At 46.1% G+C, this 19,264-nt stretch overlaps 1 pseudogene; it reads left to right on the top strand.

Moving 5' to 3' along the window:
• The window catches only part of LOC124018271, a 38,190-nt pseudogene extending 18,936 nt beyond the window's left edge, over positions 1–19,254 (top strand).
• The last annotated feature ends 10 nt before the right edge of the window (positions 19,255–19,264 follow it).

The following is a 19,264-nucleotide window of genomic DNA, read 5'->3' as shown; positions in this document are numbered from 1 at the left end:
GTCATCTCTGTCGTACCTGGTCCGCCTATCATCATCATCATCTCTGTCCTCCTTACCCTCCCTCAACACACCTTTTACCATTCTCTCTTTACAGAGACAGAAAGAACGAAAGAAACTGGAGAAGGAGAAGAGCGCGGATGCTGAGCAGGAGGGAGAAGCGTCAGAGTCTGAGAGTGAAAGTGAGGAGGAGGAGGTAGAGAGGGTAGTACCTCCTGCCAAGAACAAGCCCACGCCTCCTCTCGCTGTGTCTGGGAACAAGAGCAACCGCCAGCCCCCTGTCCGGTTCCCAGAGGAGGTAGGGGAGGGAGGGAGGGAAGGACATGGAAGGCAGGGAGATATGGAGGGGAGGATATACCAGAGAAATAGATATAGGATGATAGAAAGAATTTCTTTGTCTCTTTCTGTCTACTATATCTGCGGCCTAAATGACACCCCATTCTCTATATAATGCCCTACTTCTGACCAGAGCTATATGATTCTATGGGCCCTGGTCATAAGCAGTGCATTATAAGGGTGCTGTTTTGGTTTATATCTCCTCCTCTAGGAGCCAGAGTGGGACGTCCGCAGTGCGTTTGTGGCCAACGCTGCCAGTCACATCAGACCCAAAGCCAGGACCAGTGCAGGCCACGCCTCTAGAGAGAACAAGGAGAACGAGTCTAAGACCAGCGAGGTGCGCAGGGCTGGATACACACACGCACACACACGCACACAGAGGCAGTGTTAACTGAGTTGTCTCATTTCAGGTGGAGAGTTCAGACCCTGTGAAGAAGAAGGGAGCTTCACTAACAGGTGACATGAACACAATCTCACAATCTCAGAATGATTATTTCTATTCACTGAAATGACCCCAGTTTAACACTGTATGTGTGTGTGTTCTCCTCCAGAGAAGGGTATTCAGTTGTTTAAGCAGGGCCAGTACTCTCAGGCTGTGGACATGTTCTCTGAGGCTATCCACTGTGACCCCAAAGACCACAGGTACACCTTAAAGCTTGACCTCTGACCCTAAATACGACGTATCGCACCACTATGCTCTCTGACCTGAAATTAGATTTCTGTCAACTTGTTTTAATGTGTCCTCTCTCTCTCTCTCTCTCTCTCCTTCTTCCTTCCCTCTCTCTCTCTCTCTCTCCTTCTTCCTTCCCTCTCTCTCTCTCTCCTTCTTCCTTCCCTCTCTCTCTCTCTCCTTCTTCCTTCCCTCTCTCTCTCTCTCCTTCTTCCTTCCCTCTCTCTCTCTCTCCTTCTTCCTTCCCCCTCTCTCACTCTCTCCCTCATCTCTCCTTCCCTCTCTCTCCTCTCTCTCCTTCTGCCATCTCTCTCTCTCCTTCTCTCCTCTCTCTCTCTCATCTCTCTTCTTCCTTCCCCTCTCTCTCTCTGTCTGTCTCTCTCTCTCCACTTCTTCCTTCATCTCTCTCTCTCTCTCTCTCGGTCCACTTCTGCCTTCATCTCTGTTGTACCCGGTCCACCTGCCATCATCTCTCTCTCTCTCTCGGTCCACCTGCCATCATCTCTGTCGTACCCTTCCTTCTCTCTCTCTCTCTCTCTCCATCTCTCTCTCTGTCTCTCTCGGTCCACCTGCCATCATCTCTGTTGTACCCGGTCCACCTGCCATCATCTCTGTCGTACCTGGTCCACCTTCCATCTCTCATCTCTGTCTCTACCTGGTCCACCTGCCATCATCTCTGTCGTCTCCTGGTCCACCTGCCATCATCTCTGTTGTCTCCTTGGTCCACTCTCTCTCTCATCTCTCTCTCTCTCCTCTCTCTGCCATTCTTCTTACCTGGTCCACCTGCCATCATCTCTGTCGTACCTGGTCCACCTGCCATCATCTCTGTTGTACCCGGTCCACCTGCCATCATCTCTGTTGTACCCGGTCCACCTGCCATCATCTCTGTCGTACCTGGTCCACCTGCCATCATCTCTGTTGTACCCGGTCCACCTGCCATCATCTCTGTTGTACCCGGTCCACCTGCCATCATCTCTGTTGTACCCGGTCCACCTGCCATCATCTCTGTTGTACCCGGTCCACCTGCCATCTCTCTCTGTACCCGGTCCACCTGCCATCATCTCTCTCTGTACCCGGTCCACCTGCCATCATCTCTGTTGTACCCGGTCCACCTGCCTCTCTCTCTCATCTCTCTGTCTGTACCCGGTCCACCTGCCATCATCTCTGTTGTACCCGGTCCACCTGCCATCATCTCTGTTGTACCGGTCCACCTGCCATCATCTCTGTTGTACCCGGTCCACCTGCCATCATCTCTGTTGTACCCGGTCCACCTGCCATCATCTCTGTTCTACCCGGTCCACCTGCCATCATCTCTGTTGTACCCGGTCCACCTGCCATCATCTCTGTTCTCTCCGGTCCACCTGCCATCATCTCTGTCGTACTCCGGTCCACCTGCCATCATCTCTGTTGTACCCGGTCCACCTGCCATCATCTCTGTTGTACCCTGTTCCACCTGCCATCATCTCTCTGTCTCCTCCGGTCCACCTTCCATCTTCATCCGCCTGCCATCATCTCTGTTGTACCCGGTCCACCTGCCATCATCTCTGTTGTACCCTGTCCACCTGCCATCATCTCTGTCTTCCTTCTTGGTCCTCCTGCCATCATCTCTCTTGTACCTGGTCCACCTGCCATCATCTCTGTTGTACCTGGTCCGCCTGCCATCGTCATCTCTGTCGTACCTGGTCCACCTGCCATCATCTCTGTTGTACCTGGTCCACTATCTTCATCATCATCTCTCCTCTGTACTCCTCCCTCTCCTTCTGCCTTTTCGTCATTCTGTTTACCTGGTCCACTCTGCCATCCTTCTTCCTTCTCTGTCATACCTGGTCCTCCTTCTCCTTCATCATCTCTCATCTCTGTCCTCCTTACCCTCCTCCTCTCTCTCTCTCTCTCCCTCTCCTTCTTCCTCTCTCTCTTCAGGGACAGAGAGCTCTCTCGAAAGAAACTGTCTCTCTCCTCCTCTCTCTCTCGGATGCTGGGAGGAGGGAGAAGGTCAGAGTCTGAGAATGAAAGTGAGGAGGAGGAGGTCCTTCTTCCTTCCCTCTCTATCTCTCTGCCAAGAACAAGCTCTCTCTTCGCTCTCCTCTCTGTCTACCTGTCTGGGAACAAGAGCTCTCTCTCTCTCTCTCTCTCCCTGTCCAGGACCCCTCTCTCTAGGGGAGGGAGGGCCCTCCTTCATGGAAGGCAGGGAGGTATGGAGCTGTTTTGGTTTATATCCTCCTCTAGGATGATAGAAAGACTTTCTTTGTCTCTTTCTGTCTACTATATCTCTCTCTCCAAATGACACCCCATTCTCTATCTAATCCTCTCTCTTCTCCTTCAGCTTCTCTCCAGTCTCATCTCTCTCTCTCTCTCTCCTCCCTCTCTCTTCAGGCCTTCTTCCTCTCTCTGGGCCTTCCTTCTCTCTCTCTCTCTCTCTCTCTCTCCTTCGAGGTCTTAAGCAGGGCTGATTATCTCACGCACACTGTTTTGGTTTATATCTCGCTCCTCTCCTTCCCTCCAGAGTTCTCCAGTTGCGTTTCATTTCTCTCTCTCCAGTCACTCAGACCCTCCTTCTCTGAAGGACCAGGCAGGCTCTCTCTCTGACAGAACACAGGAGAACAATCTCAGAATGATCTCTCTATTCAGGGAAATGACCCCAGTTTAACACTGTATCTCTCTCTGTCTTCTCTCTCCTCTCAAGGCACTCTCTCTCTCAGTGTTTCTCTGTCTCATTTCTCTGGAGGCTTCTTCCTGTGAAGAAGAAGGGAGCTTCTCTCTCTCTCTCTCTCTCACTCTGACCCTTCTTCCTTCTTCCTTCTCAAAGACCAAGGTCTCTCTCTCTCTCTTCTCCTTCTTTGACCCTGTACTCTCTCTGTGGACATGTTCTCTCTCTATCCTCTCTGACCCCTTCTTCCTTCTCTCACTCTTCTTCTTGACCTCTGACCCTCCTCTCTCTCTCTCTCTCTCTCTCTCTCCTCTCTCTTCCTTCCCTTCTCTTCTCTCTCTCCTTGTTCTTCTTCCTCTCTCTCTCCTCTCTCTCTCTCTCTCTCTCTCTCTCTCTCTCTCTCTCTCTCTCTCTCCTTCTTCCTTCTTCCTCTCTCTCTCTCTCTCTCTCTCTTCTTCCTTCCCTCTCTCCCTCTCTCTCTCTCTCCTTCCTTCTCTCTCTCTCTCTCTCTCTTCTTCTTCCTTCTTCCTTCCTCTCTCTCTCTCTCTCCTCTCTTCCTCTCCTTCTTCCTTCCTCTCTCTCTCTCTCTCCTTCTTCTTCCCTCCTCTCTCTCCTTCTTCCTTCTTCCTTCTCTCTCTCTCTCCTCTCTCTCTCTCTTCCTTCTCCCTCTCTCTCTCTCCTTCTTCCTCTCTCTCTCTCTCTCTCTCTTCTTCCTTCTCTCTCTCTCTCCTTCTTCTCTCTCTCTCTCTCCTCTCCTCTTCCTTCTCTCTCTCTCTCTCTCTCTCTGTCTCTTTCAGGTTCTTTGGGAATTCATACTGCTACTGGTGTCTGGAGCTCTACCCTCTGCCCTATCAGACGTCAGAGGTCCATCCTCTCGCCCCTGATTGGCCAAAGGGATATTTCCTCTCTCTGCACTGATGGGGTTGAAGGTCAGTGTCTGAGCTATCTACTTCTCTTCCTCTCTCTGTCTCTCTCTGTCTGTCTCTCTTGTCTTGTCTCTCTCTTTCCTCTCTTCTCTCTCTCTGTCTGTCCTGTCTGTCCTGTCTTGTCTTGTCTTGTCTTGTCTTGTCTTACTCCCCTCTTCTCTCTCTGGTGAGCAGAGGGGGCCATGCAGCAGGTGTTGAAGCTGGATCAGGACTGTGAGGAGGCCTCTCATTGAGCTCTTCAACTGCAAGGTCCTGCAACTCATGGTGAGGGGAGACTGGGGTCAGGGGTCAAATCAAAATGAATTAGTCACTTGCGCCGAATACAACAGGTGTAGTAGACCTTACAGTGAAATTCTTCCTTCCTCTCTCGAACCCCTATAAAAGTCTCTCTCTCCTTCTAAAGAGCAGCTCTAAAATAACAATGGCGAAGACTATATTCCTTCTTCCTTCCCTCTCTCTCTCTCTCTCTCGGGGGCATCTCTCTCTCTCTCCTTCTTCCTTCCCTACATCTCTCTAGAGTTCTTCTCTCTCTTTCTTCCTCTCTCCTGAAATGTCTCTCAGTTCAGTCTCTCTCTCTCTGTCCTTCTTCCTTCCCTCTCTCTCTCTCTCCTTCTTGAGTCTCTCTCTCTCCTTCTTCCTCTCTCTCTCTCTCTTCCTGAATTCCTGTGTTTTCTGAACCGTCTCTCTCTCTCTCCTTTCTCTTTCCCTTCCTTTAAATGTATCAGCTGCCCAAAAGTGGGGGTTGTGATGGAGACTTGGCCTCTCTCTGTGTTCTCCCTCTCCTTCCCTTCCTTGAGCTCTCTCTCTTCCGTTGTTTTGTTGCCTAATAGAGTTTACCCAGGATCGGATCCTCTCTCTTCTCCCTCTACACCTCTTCCTTCTTCCTGGCCTTTCTCTCTGGAGATCTCTTGGCGGATTCTCTTCTCTCTCTCTGACTGACCTTCCTTCTCTCTCTCTCTCTCTTTCCCTTCCTATTCTCTCTCAGAGGTGATTTTCTTCCTTCCTGGTCTTCTCTCTTCTTCCTTCCTTCCCTCTCTCTCTCTATAGGTCTCCGCTCTCTTAAGGTTCTGTGGTAAAGTAATTGTTATCTCTCTCTGTATGTTTCTGGGGGTTTCTCACGTGAACGACGGACAAACATCGTCTCATACTCTCTCACTTGAGTTCTGTCTGAACTCTCTCTTACCTTCAGACTCTTTTCAGGGTCCGATCCAGGACATTTCTGAGGAACCAGAACTCATTGCTCTCTGAGGTTATTGGGAATTATATACTGTGTCTGGAGCTCACCCCTCTGTATGTTGCTAAGGTCCACAGCTCGCCCCTGATTGGCCAAAGGGATATTTCCGCAAAGTGCACTCCTGGGGTTGTCTGTCTGAGTCTCTCTGTCTGAACATTCCTGTCTGTCTGTCTGTCTGTCTGTCTGTCTGTCTGTCTGTCTGTCTCTGTCTGTCTGTGAAATCTGACTCTATCTTCCTCCCCTCTTCTCTCTCCAGCGGTATGGTGAGGCAGAGGGGGCCATGCAGCAGGTGTTGAAGCTGGATCAGGACTGTGAAGAGGCCTCCATTGAGCTCTTCAACTGCAAGGTCCTGCAACTCATGGTGAGGGGAGACTGGGGTCAGGGGTCAAATCAAAATGTATTAGTCACTTGCGTCGAATACAACAGTTGTAGTAGACCTTACAGTGAAATGCTTACTTACGAACCCCTATAAAAGTAACAAGTAATTAAAGAGCAGCAATAAAATAACAATAGCGAAGACTATATACGGAGGGGGTACCGGTACAGAGTCAATGTGCGGGGGCATCGGTTAGTTGAGGTAATATGTACATGTAGGTAGAGTTATTTAAGTGACTATGCATAGATGATAACATCAGAGAGTAGCAGCAGTGTAAAAGAGAGGGGGGGGGCAATGCAAATAGTCTGGGTAGCCATTTGATTAGATGTTCAGAAGTCTTATGGCTTGTGGGTAGAAGTTGTTTAGAAGCCTCTTGGATCTACACTTAGCGCTCCGGTACCGCTTGCCCTGTGGTAGCAGAGAAAACAGTCTATGACTAAGGTGGCTGGAATCTGACCATTTTTAGGGCCTTCCTCTGACACCGCCTGGTATAGAGGTCCTGGATGGCAGGAAGCTTGGCCCCAGTGATGTACTTGGCCTTTCGCACTACCCTCTATAAATCACTTTTTATTTTTTTTATTTGTCACATACACATGGTTAGCAGATGTTAATGCGAGTGTAGTGAAATGCTTGTGCTTCTAGTTCCGACAATGCAGTGATAACCAACAAGTAATCTAACTAACAATTCCAAAACTACTGTCTTATACACAGTGTAAGGGGATAAAGAATATGTACATAAAGATATATGAATGAGTGATGGTACAGAGCGGCATAGGCAAGATACAGTAGATGGTATTGAGTGCAGTATATACTTATGAGATGAGTATGTAAACAAAGTGGCATAGTTAAAGTGGCTAGTGATACATGTATTACATAAGGATGCAGTAGATGATATAGAGTACAGTATATACGCATACATATGAGATGAATAATGTAGGGAACATTATATTAGGTAGCATTGTTTAAAGTGGCTAGTGATATATTTTACATAATTTCCCATCAATTCCCATTATTAAAGTGGCTGGAGTTGAGTCAGTGTGTTGGCAGCAACCACTCAATGTTAGTGGTGGCTGTTTAACAGTCTGATGTCCTTGAGATCGAAGCTGTTTTTCAGTCTCTCGGTCCCAGCTTTGATGCACCAGTACTGACCTCGCCTTCTGGATGATAGCGGGGTGAACAGGCAGTGGCTCGGGTGGTTGCTGTCCTTGATGATCTTTATGGCCTTCCTGTGACATCGGGTGGTGTAGGTGTCCTGGAGGGCAGGTAGTTTGCCCCCGGTAGTGCCTTGACGTCAGAGGCTGAAAAGTTGCCATACCAGCCAGTGATGCAACCAGTCAGGATTCTCTCGATTGTGCAGCTGTAGAACCTTTTGAGGATCTTAGGACCCATGTCAAATCTTTTCAGTCTTATGAGGGGAAATGGGTTTTGTTGTGCCCTCTTCACGATTGTCTTGGTGTGCTTGGACTGTGTTAGTTTGTTGGTGATGTGGACACCAAAGAACTTGAAGCTCTCAACCTGCTCCACTACAGCCCCATTGGTGAGAATGGGGGCGTGCTCGGTCCTCTTTTTCCTGTAGTCCTCAATCATCTACTTTGTCTTGATCACGTTGAGGGAGAGGTTGTTGTCCTGGCACCACACTGCCAGGTCTCTGACCTCCTCCCTATAGGCTGTCTTGTCGTTGTGTCATTGGCAAACGTAATGATGGTGTTGGAGTCGTGCCTAGCCATGCAGTCATGAGTGAACAGGGAATACAGGTGGGGACTGAGCACGCACCCCTGAGGGGCCCCCGTATTGAGGATGTGTTGTTACCTACCCTTACCACATGGGGGCGGCCCATCATGGAAGTCCAGGATCCAGTTGCAGAGGAGGTGTTAGTCCCAGGGTCCTTAGCTTATTGATGAGCTTTGAGGGAACTATGATGTTGAACTGTGAGCTGTAGTCAATGAGAATAGAATTCTCACATAGGTGTTCCTTTTGTCCAGGTGGGAGAGGGCAGTGTGGAGTGCAATAGAGATTGCATCATCTGTGGATCTGTTGGTTTGATATGCAAATTGGAGTGGATAATGGTGTTGATGTGAGTCATGACCAGCCTTTCAAAGCACTTTATGCCTACAGACGTGAGTGCTACGGGTCAGAAGTCATTTAGGCAGGTTGCCTTAGTGTTCTTGATGTTGGTCTGCTTAAAACATGTTGGTATTACAGACTTGGACAGGGAGAGGTTGAAAATGTCAGTGAAGACACTTGCCAGTTGGTCAGCGCTTGCTCGGAGTATACGTCCTGGTAATCCATCTGGCCCTGCGGCCTTGTGAATGTTGACCTGTTTAAAACCTCTTGGAACTACCCATCCCGGATCTGGCAGAATTGTCATCATCAACACTAATTAGCATAGCGCAATGCCAAATAATCTTACTAGAAAATATTAATATTCATGAAATCACAAGTGAAATATAGTGAAAACACAGCTTAGTTTATCATAATATTTGTTTATCACCCTGTCATCTCAGATTTTGAAATGATGCTTTACAGCCAAAGCAATACAAGCCGTTTGTGTAAGTTTATCGATAGCCTAGCATAGCATTTGTGTAATTATGTACACTTAGCATCAGGAAGCTTGGTCACGAAAATCAGAAAAGCAATCAAATTAACCGTTTACCTTTGATCTTTGGATGTTTTCACTGATGAGACTCCCAGTTAGACAGTAAATGTTCCTTTTGTTCCATAAAAATTATTTTTATACCCAAAAAATCCACTGGAAATAGCGGTCACGACAACGCAGAAAAAAAAATCCAAATTATATCCATAATATTGACAGAAACATGGCAATCCTCAAGGTGTTTTTCAAATATCAATTCGATAATATATCAACCGGGACAATTGGCTTTTCTCTAGGACCGGGAGGAAAAATGGCTACCTTTTTGTCTTTTACGCAAGAATCACTCTGAGAGCCCTCAGCTGGCCACTTACGCAATGTGGTCATTCTTCAACATAAAGGCGTCAAACTACGTCTAAAGGCTGTAGACACCTTAGGGAAGACCTGGAAAAGGGAATCTGGTTGATATCCCTTTCAATGGTCAATAGGGATGCATAGGAAAACAGAGCGTTCAAAATAAGAGTCACTTCCTGATTGGATTTTCCTCAGGGTTTCGCCTGCATTATCAGTTCGTTATACTCACAGACAATATTTTTTACAGTTTTGGAAACTTTAGAGTTTTCTATCCTAAGCTGTCAATTATGTGCATATTCTAGCATCCGGTCCTGAGAAATAGGCCATTAGGATAGAATTATGGTCAGATTTGCCAAATGGAGGATGAGGGAGATCTTTGTATGCGTCTTTGTGTGTGGAGTAAAGTTGGTCCAGTTTTTTCCGCCTCTGGTTGTACATTTAACATGCTGATAGAAATTTGGCAAGACTGATTAAGTTTCCCTGCATTAAAGTCCCCAGCCACTAGGAGCGCCGCCTCTGGGTGAGCATTTTCCTGTTTATGGCGGAATACAGCTCATTCAGTGTGGTCTTAGTGCCAGCGGTGGTGGTATGTAGACAGCTATGAAAAATACAGATAACTCTCTAGGTAGACAGTGTGGTCTACAGCTTATCATGAGATACTCTACTTCAGGTGAGCAAAACCTTGAGACTTCCTTGGATATGGTGCACCAGGAGTTATTTACAAAAATACATAGTCCGCCGCCCCTTGTCTTTCATTTTTTTATTTAACTAGGCAAGTCAGTTAAGAACAAATTCTTATTTTCAATGACTGCCTAGGAACAGTGGGTTAACTGCCTTGTTCAGGAGCAGAACAACAGATTTATTTTACCGTGTCAGCTCCTGGATTTGATCTTACAACCTTTCGGTTACTAGTCCAACGCTCTAACCACTAGGCTACCTGCCTCCCCAGGTCTGAACGACGACACTGTTCTTTCCTGCCGATACAGCCTATAACCAGCCACCTGTTGATAATGTCGTCGTTCAGCCACGACTCCGTGAAGCATCAAATATTATAGTCCTGTATGTCCCATTGGTAGTTTAGAGTTTGCACGTTTGCTAACAGAATGAAAGGAATTGGAGGTTTATTCGATCGCCTACGATCGGGTCAGGCTCTAGTCTTTTGTTATAGGATAACTTTGGTGTTGATTGGTGAACTTGTGATGAGATTTTTTTGTCTTTTCTGTTTTGTTCCTGAGATCTGATCTGATATCAGTTTATCAATTCACCCCTTCTCTCTCCTGTAGGATCTGGGCTTTGAAGAGGGGCAGAGTGTGTTGCTGTTGGAGAAGTTTACCACGGTTCAGGCTGCTCTCGGCTCCCCTGAGGCTGATAGAGGTATTGGGACAGGCTGCTCTACCAGACCCCACCACAGGGGGCGTAGTATAGACATGCTGCACTACCAGACCCCACCACAGGGGACATAGTATAGACAGGCTACTATACCACTACTATACCAGACCCCATCACATGGGGGTAGTACAGACTGGTTGCACTACCAGACCCCACCACAGGGACGTAGTATAGACAGGTTGCACTACCAGACCCCACCACAAGGGGGCGTAGTTTAGGCAGGTTGCACTACCAGACCCCACCACAGTGGGCATAGCCATTGCATTTAAAGAGTTTGATTTACCAAATATACTACAACAATATAGAAATACTTACTGTACATCTAACATTGATTTGTTGTGAGGTTTCGCTACAATGTTTCATAGTAAAGTGAACCTTTTCCTCTTCTTTCTGCAGTGGTGGACCTCTCCCTGAGGACTCTACTGGGTGAGTGTTGAACTGGGTATCATACCTGGATTGTTAGTGTGACTCTCTACCATGTTATCCCACTGAGCTAAAGTCTAGGCATTAGCTTCGGGAGCTAACATGAATCTTCATGTCTCAGACAAGGTTCTCGTCATTTGAGACCAGCTTTATTGAGGCCAGCTCCACTCTGTTTGTTATTCGTCATCTAAATGGTCCTATAATACATCATTTCATTTACATCCCTACAGTTATAGAAGCTATAGACTGTCCCAAATGGCCTCCTATTCCAGGGTTTCCGGTAGGAAAATGTTGCGCTGGACATTTGGCAAGAAGCATTTGAATTTACCGGACATTTGAGAAATTTAACGGACCTCATATGCATTGGGTGCTTAAGCCGATTAGGGCGTCCACCATCTGTCAGAATGACAGAAATCACATTTAAATGATGGTAATTCATATTAACAGAACATGCAAGTCGAAGATGCAACAATGTGTGGTACTTATTAACCACATTCTGATGCACACTTTGAAGATGTTAGAATAACTGTCCAAATGTACTTTTCCTCAACAAGACGAGTAACAAACAGCAAAATCACTAGCCTGTCAATCTTCTATCCCCCATAGGAGAAACATTAACCTATTCTATTGGTCAACTTGTGGAGAAAGAAATAGCCTATACCAAACAGACTCTGGGACAGTTGTGGGAAGACAGATCCCAAATTCATTCAACCAGTAGGACCAGGCTACATTAAAAAACATAAAAAAGTCATGAATCTGATGCAGAGCAGAAGGCTTAGATCAGTGGTCGCCAACCGGTCGATCATGATCGACTGCTCGATTTCAAGCCACTCCTAGTCGATCACCAAGCATTTCTGTGAAAAACCCAACGATAAAGCGTTCCTATAAACATTTTTTTGGTTTCGCGCTGTTGATGGTAGGTGCACTTGATTCAGCAGCCCTGGTGCCGGGAAGGCAAAGTGTTTCCATTTTAAACCATTTCATGTGTCTAAAGGTAGAACTCGGCAGGCCCAGAGAGCAAATCAAGTGCACCTATAGGCCTACCGCTGCCCAATCAGATAGCTCAGATCACCGAGTCTGCACAGTTTCCTCGCTCCATAAACTGTAAAAAGAATCCTTGAACTCACAGCAAAGTTGATCCTGTGAGATTTCAAAACGTTTAAAACCACGAGTAGAGAGACAACGAATACAGCAGAGAGCTGCTTTTTTCTTGACTGAGTTCATGTTTAAGTTGTTATTCAGCACGGTCAATACTTAGTTCATCCGTTTTATAAGCCATAAAATGTGAGTGTTTTCAATAAGCTTGCGTTGTTGTTATTTCTCTGGTCATAGGAGTAACAACATTTAATTGGTTCATGAGGCAGAAGTAATGCAGTGCGATTTAAGCCTCACCATCAGCTGGAAGACTGTGTCCCCTTTTCTCAGCTGAAGGAGGGACGGTGAGGAGGGACAGAGGAGGGACAGAGGAGGGACAGAGGAGGGACAGAGGAGGGACAGAGGAGGGACAGAGGAGGGACGGTGAGGAGGGTGAGAGGCAGCCTCCGCTGCTCCTTCCCTCCCCTCAGACTGACCATCAGATGCTGACATCAGATGCTCCCTCCCCAGATGCATCCCTCCCCTCAGACTGACCATCAGATGCTCCCTCCCCTCAGACTGACCATCAGATGCTCCCTCCCCTCAGACTGACCATCAGATGCTCCCTCCCCTCAGACTGACCATCAGATGCTCCCTCAGACTGACCATCAGATGCTCCCTCCCCTCAGACTGACCATCAGATGCTCCCTCCCCTCAGACTGACCATCAGATGCAGGCCATCAGTAGAGTACAAAAAATAAGCAAATTATTATGCTCACTCAGCTGTGCCTCACAAGCAATAGAACAAATGATCTACTACCAGTGTGATCATATACCTACAATGTTTTAAATGGTCTGAGAAGAACAACATTGGCAGGCCAATTCAAGCACAGCCAATATGCAGTGATGATATATAGGGCCTATAGCCTACTGTACAAACCTCATTGCTACAGAACTGTGTTTAATTAGTTCATGTTGCAAAGGCTTATGTTTAAGTCATGTTTTTTAAATCTGAGCCGTAGATGTCTGCTTGCATTTTGACTCGGTGATCTTGACTCAGAAAAGGTTGTTGACCGCTGGTTTAGATTAAAATGTTAAACTATTTCGTCACATTATAAATGCAACAATGTGCACAAGGCAGTAGGCGATGCGTGAATGTTTGTTCCATAATGACATTAGCGGGAGAACACCATTGTCAAAAGGGCTCTGCACATGTGAGCGGTTTCATGTGACAGAGATGAAAATATCTGTTAGAAATTTTGAAAGAGGGGACATCTGATATGCAACAACTAGCATGCGTTGCTGGTATGACTCGGATTGTGCCTTTGTTTACTGGACGAGAAAGAAAGTTGATATAAAATATAATTGCCTCCACAGGCTAGTATACTTTGACACAAAGTAAGACATGCCTAATAATGTGTAGTAAAACCAGGGGTTGGAACTGGTTTGGGGAACAGACTTCGAAAACGAAGAACAGAACCAGAACCGAGAACGAAAGTGATCTATACTGTACCGGAACAGAACTATTATTTTAAAAGCATGGGAACCGGTTAATAATATTATTTTCTTTCTGGGAATTTTTTTCCAGTCCCACCAAAAACGCAACAAAGTGCCTATGCACAGCCCTCACTCTGTTACTCAGAAACTTAACCCAGTGTCTGCCTGCCTGCCAGCTGAAAAGTGTGTGTGTGTGTGTGTGTGTGTGTGTGTGTGTGTGTGTGTGTGTGTGTGTGTGTGTGTGTGTGTGTGTGTGTGTGTGTGTGTGTGTGTGTAGACTAACTGCCCCTCCCTCTGAAGCATAGTCTACTGTAGCTACTGACGTTACACGCTTGATTAAAATATTTTTTATTAGAGAAGAATGGATGAACCTTTTCATTGCTAGTTAAGGATACTGTAGTACTATATACATGTTTTTATTTGAATTCTGGTGCTGCTCTGCACACACAAGCTTGTTAGCTAGCTAGCTAGCTCTGGTCTAGCTCTCAAACTTTAGGCAGAATTATGTGTATTCAGAAGGCTTTAATGTCCGCAGAGAGACAATTATTTTTGCAGCAGTCATAAAACATCACATATAAAAAATACAAATAAATAGCAAAGGATATTTTCAAGCAAATAGGCAGGCAGGGTACGGCAGTTTCCTAGTGTACTGTAGTGGAACTGAGAGTCATGATCAAGGGTTTGTTCTGGTCCAATGTTAGTTAAGCAAATAGGCAGGCAGGGTACGGCAGTTTCCTAGTGTACTGTAGTGGAACTGAGAGTCATGATCAAGGGTTTGTTCTGGTCCAATGTTAGTTAAGCAAAGTTCAGGCATTCAAAGTTCCTTCATAGAAGTATCCTAGTGTATTGTAGTGGAACTGAGAGCCATGATAAGGGTTTGTTCTGGTCCAATGTTAGTTAAGCCAACTCCCTCTCACCAGTGTATTTTCAGACACCCTTCTCACTTGTTCCTTCATAGAAGCTTCTCCTCCAGTCGCTAAATGTAAAATATATTATAAGGTGGGCGATATAAACTGTTCGTTTGTTTAATGAACATTGTTTTGTTGGTCATCACAACAAAATAATGGTTCTGTTCATCACTTTGGAATGATGTTGGTTCCAACCCCTGATTTCACGTTCAGTGTTTCTTTTAAGTGTATGTTTTCAAAATGCCACCCTCCATCTCATTGCACAGTGTTGTTGTCTGTCCACTGCATGTACTTAGTGTTGTCCACTGCTAAATGTTGCCTATTCATATGAGGTGTAAAAAGGAACGGTGATAAACTGTTGCCTGTTCATAGTGTTGTTTGTTTGAACCGGTTCAGAACATTGTTTTGTTGTGTCGTGAAAAGTTGTTGCCTGTTCACAAACAAAATAATGGTTCTAGTGTTTCAGACGCGGTGATGAAGCCTTAGATTGGAATGATGTTGGTTCCAAGCCCCTGATTTCAAAGTGTTGTGTTTCAATTGTTCATAGTGTATGACGCGGTGATGAAGCCTTCCGTTGCCTGTTCATAGTGTTGTTCCGTTGCCTTGTGCCTCATAAATGCCGGTGATGAAGCCTTCCGTTGCCTGTTCATAGTGTTGTGTGACGCGGTGATGAAGCCTTCCGTTGCCTGTTCATAGTGTTGTGTGACGCGGTGATGAAGCCTTCCGTTGCCTGTTCATAGTGTTGTGTGACGCGGTGATGAAGCCTTCCGTTGCCTGTTCATAGTGTTGTGTGACGCGGTGATGAAGCCTTCCGTTGCCTGTTCATAGTGTTGTGTGACGATGTGATGAAGCATTCCGTTGCCTGTTCATAGTGTTGTGTGACGCGGTGATGAAGCCTTCCGTTGCCTGTTCATAGTGTTGTGTGACGCGGTGATGAAGCCTTCCGTTGCCTGTTCATAGTGTTGTGTGACGCGGTGATGAAGCCTTCCGTTGCCTGTTCATAGTGTTGTGTGACGCGGTGATGAAGCCTTCCGTTGCCTGTTCATAGTGTTGTGTGACGCGGTGATGAAGCCTTCCGTTGCCTGTTCATAGTGTTGTGTGACGCGGTGATGAAGCCTTCCGTTGCCTGTTCATAGTGTTGTGTGACGCGGTGATGAAGCCTTCCGTTGCCTGTTCATAGTGTTGTGTGACGCGGTGATGAAGCCTTCCGTTGCCTGTTCATAGTGTTGTGTGACTGTTCGGTGATGAAGCCTTCCGTTGCCTGTTCATAGTGTTGTGTGACGCGGTGATGAAGCCTTCCGTTGCCTGTTCATAGTGTTGTGTGACGCGGTGATGAAGCCTTCCGTTGCCTGTTCATAGTGTTGTGTGACGCGGTGATGAAGCCTTCCGTTGCCTGTTCATAGTGTTGTGTGACGCGGTGATGAAGCCTTCCGTTGCCTGTTCATAGTGTTTGTGACGCGGTGATGAAGCCTTCCGTTGCCTGTTCATAGTGTTGTGATGCGGTGATGAAGCCTTCCGTTGCCTGTTCATAGTGTTGTGTGACGCGGTGATGAAGCCTTCCGTTGCCTGTTCATAGTGTTGTGTGACGTGGTGATGAAGCCTTCCGTTGCCTGTTCATAGTGTTGTGTGACGCGGTGATGAAGCCTTCCGTTGCCTGTTCATAGTGTTGTGTGACGCGGTGATGAAGCCTTCCGTTGCCTGTTCATAGTGTTGTGTGACGCGGTGATGAAGCCTTCCGTTGCCTGTTCATAGTGTTGTGTGACGCGGTGATGAAGCATTCCGTTGCCTGTTCATAGTGTTGTGTGACGCGGTGATGAAGCCTTCCGTTGCCTGTTCATAGTGATTGTGACGCGGTGATGAAGCCTTCCGTTGCCTGTTCATAGTGATTGTGATGCGGTGATGAAGCCTTCCGTTGCCTGTTCATAGTGTTGTGTGACGCGGTGATGAAGCCTTCCGTTGCCTGTTCATAGTGTTGTGTGACGTGGTGATGAAGCCTTCCGTTGCCTGTTCATAGTGTTGTGTGACGCGGTGATGAAGCCTTCCGTTGCCTGTTCATAGTGTTGTGTGACGCGGTGATGGAGCCTTCCGTTGCCTGTTCATAGTGTTGTGTGACGCGGTGATGGAGCCTTCCGTTGCCTGTTCATAGTGTTGTGTGACGCGGTGATGGAGCCTTCCGTTGCCTGTTCATTTGCTGTTTGAGGAGCTGTAGCAACATCTCTCCTGCTGTCTGACAGATTTACCTCTCAGAGACTCTGCATCTGTAGGCTGGACGCCTGATAAATATAATGCATTACGAATATACTGTACACATGTCCCAATTTAATTCCACTGAATTATGCAAATTAACCTATAGATTGATAAGCATGACCCGTCAAATGTATTTAGATCAGCTGGTATTTGCATCAATCCCAGTAAAAAAATCCCTGTTTTAGGTAGGATCACCACTTTATGTTATGAATGTGAAATGTCAGAATAATAGCAGAGAAAATAATTTATTTCAGTTTTTATTTCTTTCATCACATTCCCAGTGGGTCAGAAGTTTACATACACTCAATTAGTATTTGGTAGCATTCCCTTTAAATGGTTTAACTTGGGTGAAACGTTTCGGGTAGCCTTCCACAAGCTTCCCACAATAAGTTGGGTGAGTTTTGGCCCATTCCTCCTGACCGAGCTGGTGTAACGGAGTCAGGTTTTTAGGCCTCCTTGCTCGCACACACTTTCAGTTCTGCCCACAAATGTTCTATAGGATTGAGGTCAGAGCTTTGTGATGGCCACTTCAATACCTTCGTTGTCCTTAAGGCATTTTGCTTTGGAAATATGGTTGGGGTCATTGTCCATTTGGAAGACCCATTTGTGACGAAGCTTTAACTTCCTGACTGATGTCTTGAGATGTTGCTTCAATATATCCACTCATGATGCCATCCATTTTGTGAAGGACACCAGTCCCTCCTGCAGCAAAGCACCCCCACAACATGATGCTGCCACCCCTGTGCTTCACGTTTGGGATGGTATTCTTTGGCTTGCAAGACTCCCCCTTTTTCCTCCAAACATAACGATGGTCATTATGGCCAAACAGATCTATTTCTGTTTCATCAGACCAGAGGACATTTCTCCAAAAAGTTGCAGTTGCAAACCGTGGTCTGTCTTTTTTATTGCAATTTTGGAGCAGTGGCTTCTTCCTTGCTGAGCGGCCTTTCAGGTTATGTCGATATAGGACTCGTTTTTACTGTGGATATAGATAATTTGTACCCGTTTCCTCCAGCATCTTCACAGGGTCCTTTGCTGTTGTTCTGGGATTGATTTACACTTTTAGCACCAAAGTATGTTCATCTCTAGGAGACTGAACACGTCTCCTTCCTGAGCGGGATGACGGCTGCGTGGTCCCATGGTGTTTATACTTGCGTACTATTCTTTGTACAGATGAACGTGGTACCTTCTGGCGTTTTGGAAATTGCTCCCAAGGATGAACCAGACTTGTGGAGGTCTACCATTTTTTTTCTGAGGTCCTGGCTGATTTCTTTTGATTTTCCGATGATCTCAAGCAAAGAGGCATTGAGTTTGAAGGATTGGCCTTGAAATATATCCACAGGTACAACTCCAATTGACTCAAATTATGTTAATTAGCCTATCAGAAGCTTTTAAGCCATGACATCATTTTCTGGAATTTTCCAAGCTGTTTAAAGGCACAGTCAACTTAGTGTATGTAAACTTTTGACCCACTGGAATTGTGATACTGTGAACTATAATTGAAATAATCTGTCTGTAAACAATTGTTGGACAAATTCCTTTTCATGCACAAAGTAGATGTCCTAACCAACTTACCAAAACTATAGTTTGTTCACAAAAAATGTGTTAAGTGGTTGAAAACGAGTTTTAATGACTCCAACCTATGTGTATGTAAACTTCCGACATCAACTGTATGTAGGGAATAGGGTGCCATTTAGGTTGCATTCATAATGTTGTGGTGTTATGTTGCTGTAATGAATGTGTTTTTCACCATGGTCCCCTTCCTCTTGTCCTCAGGTCCCCCTGTCCCTCTCTCTGGGTGGGGAACGTCACCGTGGACCTCACGGAGAAGCACATATGGGACCTTTTCAAAACGTACGACCACCATGCCCCATTTCCATCCGTTTTAGTTCAGTAGCCTGACCGATCTATCTCCATATCCACTGCTTAGGCTTCTCTTGCTGTGACTTTCGTTCGTTCGTTCTTACATGGTGTGTGGTGATAATCGTCAAGAAACATAACATTAACACCTTAAATGGTTTACTCAAAATGGCCGCCGGTCCCCCATTCTAATACTATGACATTTATCTGTTTGTTGAGTTGGAATGGTGATCATTATTCTTTTACGTTCTAATTCTATGTTTTTACTGTAGGTGTGGGGAAATAGAGAATGTAGAACTCTGATACTAATTCTATGTTCTGTACCATAGGTGTGGTGAGATAGAGAGTGTCAGAGTTCTACATGAGAGATTCTGTGCCTTTGTCAACTTCAAAAATGCCAACATGGCTGCTCGCGCCTTGGAGAGGCTCCAGGTGAGTGGTGGGATGAAATATAATGCTGTCTAAATGCCTTCAACTATGTGAGTTGTGCTTTCAATTCCTCAGCTTGAACTTTAGGAGTGTGTACTTTTGGGACTATGCCATTGTACCTTTGGAACTATGCCATGGCACTTTTGGGACTATGCTTTTGGTTCCATGGCACTTTTGGACTATGCTATTGTACTTTTGGGAGTATGCTTTTGGTTCTATTGTCCGATTGGAAATATGCTATTTGTTCCATTGTACTTTTGGGACTATGCTTTTGGTTCCATGGCACTTTTGGACTATGCTATTGTAC

The sequence above is a fragment of the Oncorhynchus gorbuscha genome, unplaced genomic scaffold (assembly GCF_021184085.1).
Source record: "Oncorhynchus gorbuscha isolate QuinsamMale2020 ecotype Even-year unplaced genomic scaffold, OgorEven_v1.0 Un_scaffold_460, whole genome shotgun sequence".
NCBI lineage: Eukaryota > Metazoa > Chordata > Actinopteri > Salmoniformes > Salmonidae > Oncorhynchus > Oncorhynchus gorbuscha.
This window is presented reverse-complemented; position numbering and strand designations above follow the sequence as displayed.